Raw genomic sequence first — 3863 nt, forward strand, 5'->3', positions numbered from 1 at the left:
ACATATATATATATATATATATATATATATATATATATATGGATAGATAGATAGATAGATAGATAGATAGATAGATAGATAGATAGATAGAGAGATAGATAGATAGAAACTAGAACTGCAACGTAAATGATGGACTCAATACCAAGATGAAAGTAGAATATAACATTTTTATTGTGATAAAAAATGGTGATTGCTGATCAAATCTGTGTTCTGCGACTTGTTACATTAATCCTAAATGAAATGTAAGTATATATCGCAAAACACAGTGATAACTAGAATTTATCTTTCCCGCTGGGGTTTAGATTACTGTCCAGTTTTCATGACAATAGAACAGAACTGCTTCAATGCAGCGTTCTTCCACTAAATGAATATTTCAACATCGACAAAAGCTTTCATGCTACACCCCATGTTTATTGGCGTCATTGCCTCTGAGAATTGCTACTGTCCTCTATGTTTCATTGGAAGCAACAAAAATCTGAAAAAATAGAAAATTGAGTGAGCTCCTATGATGATATATATGTGATCGTTAGATGTAGTGCTAGCAGAACAACAAGCATTAAATTATTTCTTAATTCATTGATTGTTTAGACCTAAATTTCTGAATGTACTAATAAAACCTGTCAGCTATCTCTGAGTTGCCAATTTTTGCATCAGCCTCAAAAGTAACTCCAGTAATTTTATGCAGAAACATTCACCGAATAGCTTTCACCTGAGTGTATCTTCTTCTGCGCAGATATATGATTACGGGTGAAACAAAAAAATTAGAAGTGTTTTGCTCTCACACAGAAACTGCGGGAGATACTCAGGGGTTTTGCAAGTTCTTCTAAATTCATTGCAATGCTGAAAAACCCTTCCGTATCGTCAGCAAGTATCTTAGGGTAACAGGCTTTTAGCCCTTTGCCCGTACGTTTCACCCGAGTAAGATGACGAGGACTGAACTAGTCTTCCTCAACGGAAGGATTCCACTAGCAATCTCTTATCAACCAAAGCAACTTGGAACTAATTTCAGCTGGAGTACCTATTTCCTTGATGTCTTTCTTCAGTTGTCTGTGTTCTTGACCTATCTTCCGCAGGAAATAACGCACTGATCTCGATGGAAATTATAAAGAGGTGGGGTGCAAGTGTGTTTCTCTGAAGCACACCCAAATACCTCTCAAATTCTGATCGTAGGTGTAGAAACACGAATGCTGTTTGTTATTGCACTTCGATGCTACAAAGTTATTAAATTGATTTAGAAACACACACAAAATTAGGACAACTTGTATCGCTTCCCTGTTTACACAATCAAGTGTGTTATCAAAGTTCACACAAATTACTATAATATTGCACTTTCTGGTGTAAGAGATCAATAGTACTTTCCATTGACATTATTTGTTCAGTTTAGCCTGAAGCCAGACCCAAGCTCAGAATTAATTACGCTGTTCGTGATCTAAGTTTTATGAGTAGCACTCGATTAAATAGATCTGCTCTCGTGCATATGAGCGATAAACCTCTTTGATTTTCTGGAAGAGTGCAATTTCCTTTTTCTGGAATTGATAATATTATAGACTTTCATTCATTCTTCTGGTGGATCATATTTCCAATGGTTATGAAATTCATAATTCAAAATCGGTAAAAGAAACTTGGCACAAGATAGAACTGGAAGCACATGTGATAGAATTTATCTGGTTCAGCAGCTTTTCCACAAACAGTTTTCATTGTTCCTCTTCAAAACCTTCTTTTATCACTTAGTTCAGCAGAAATTTAAGATCGCTAATCGATTCGAAGTTACTGGTAGTTACTGGAACATTTCATAAATTGCAATATAAAGATATATCATTGTAATGCGATCCTCGTGGAGTCTGTCATCCCAGTTGCTGTAGTTATTCTTTCTAGTTTTGCTTGTCAGTACTTTTCTAAATCGCCAGAGTTTTTCCAGCTTCGTTGTTCTGGATTATTTCGCTGGCATATATCTACAATATTTATTTGCTTCATGGTATTCACGCACTGATCATCAAGTGCCATATGAATGCTTTGAGCTGTCGAGGAGTGATTATTCCTAAGCATTCAAGCATATAAGGACACCCAATGTACACTCACACATACAAACTGCATACATATATATATAAAAATCCATAGATAGATAGATAGATAGATAGAGATAGAGAGAGAGAGAGAAAGAAAGAGAGAGAGAGAAGGAGAGAGATAGAGAGATAGCTGGATGGAGAGAGCGACAGATAAATAGAAAGATAACGAGAGAGAGAGACACGCGCGCGCACCCCCACACGCGAAGACAGACAAACAGACAGACTGACAGATAGACAGAAATCGATAGCTGTTTAGAAGCCTAGAATGTTAATCTGATTTCAACACAGGATGAATAACACCTGAAAAGAAAGTCGGTGTTATGTGTTTATACTTATGTCGATTACAGAAACGGGTAAAATTTTACTGAAAATAAACAACATAACGAAAATATTGAATCTTTACAATAGTTCACTATGTGTCACATCGAGTTACGCAGGGACCATTCACTTTGTCAGCCGGTGTTGAAAAGAGAAATCTTTAACTAGAATATATGTGAATATATATACATCAAGACGGTGAACTGGTGGAGAGTCGTTAGCACGCTGGGCAAAATGCTGAGCGTTATTTCGTCCGCCCTTACTTTCTGAGTTCAAATTCCGCCGAGGACCATTTTGCTTCCAACTCCTTCTGCGATCGATGAAATAAGTACCAGTTGCCTACTGGGGTCAAGAAGTCGACTTAACCCCCTACGCCGAATTCGCTGTCCTTGTGCCAAGCTTTCAAACCAATCTATATGTATATATACTTTTCTACTCAAGGCACAAGCACATGCATTTTTCACACATTCAAATTTTACAACTCCAAACGCCAAAACGACCATATTTTCACAATACCTTATAAATCTACATTTTAACTCTTAATCCCTATCTAATTCCTCACTCATACTCGAATATCACAACCATCTAAGCATACTTGTGTGCATATGTGCGTGTATATATATATGTGTGTGTGCGTGTATTTATGCATGTGCATATGTGTGAATGTATGGATGTAGGCAAGGTATGGATACCTGCGTATACAGGGGTGATAATACATACGGATACACGTATATATGGGTGTGTATGTGTACATATACACATGAGTACGAGTTGCATATGTAGACATTGGTATGTTTAAACATCTGTATAAGTATATATCTGTCCAATATATACATAGGTATACATCTTCACATATATATTTTCTATTACTAAGCACTGACCTGTTCAACCACCTATATTCCAAAATTCTTCATTCCATACTACTACTACTACTACTACTACCTCATCATCTATCACTACATAACTGACACCCCTTTACTTGTTATACCTCCTCTTTCTATCACCCCCATTCCTATCTGTTTACACTCTCATACCTTTCTCTCTCTATCACAATCATCTCCCCATTCCTACTTTCAAATCATCTTAACTGGCCACTAACTGGTAAACTTTCCCTTACTATCTCCTTGTTTTTCTTTTTTCCTTTTTTCTTTCTTTCCTTTATTCCTCTCTTTTCTATTTTCTCTTTTCTTTTTATTTATTCCTGTTTTCGATTTGACCTTACAAATACATTCCCTGCTTTTAGGTCACTTTAAATAAAACCCTTGATTCAATAACACTGTTTACACTCTCTATACATGGAATGGCTAATTTTAGATACTATTGGATTTTACTCAAGATATTGGAATCTTATATGTATACCATTCTGCCTAAATAATGGATCTACAAATGCAATATCCCTGCATATCTCACATCTATCTTCATTCCTCCACTTCACTCTCTATTTCGTATGTTATCTAAATTAAGTATTTCTCAACCATT

The sequence above is a fragment of the Octopus bimaculoides genome, chromosome 9 (assembly GCF_001194135.2).
Source record: "Octopus bimaculoides isolate UCB-OBI-ISO-001 chromosome 9, ASM119413v2, whole genome shotgun sequence".
Taxonomy (NCBI): Eukaryota; Metazoa; Mollusca; class Cephalopoda; order Octopoda; family Octopodidae; genus Octopus; species Octopus bimaculoides.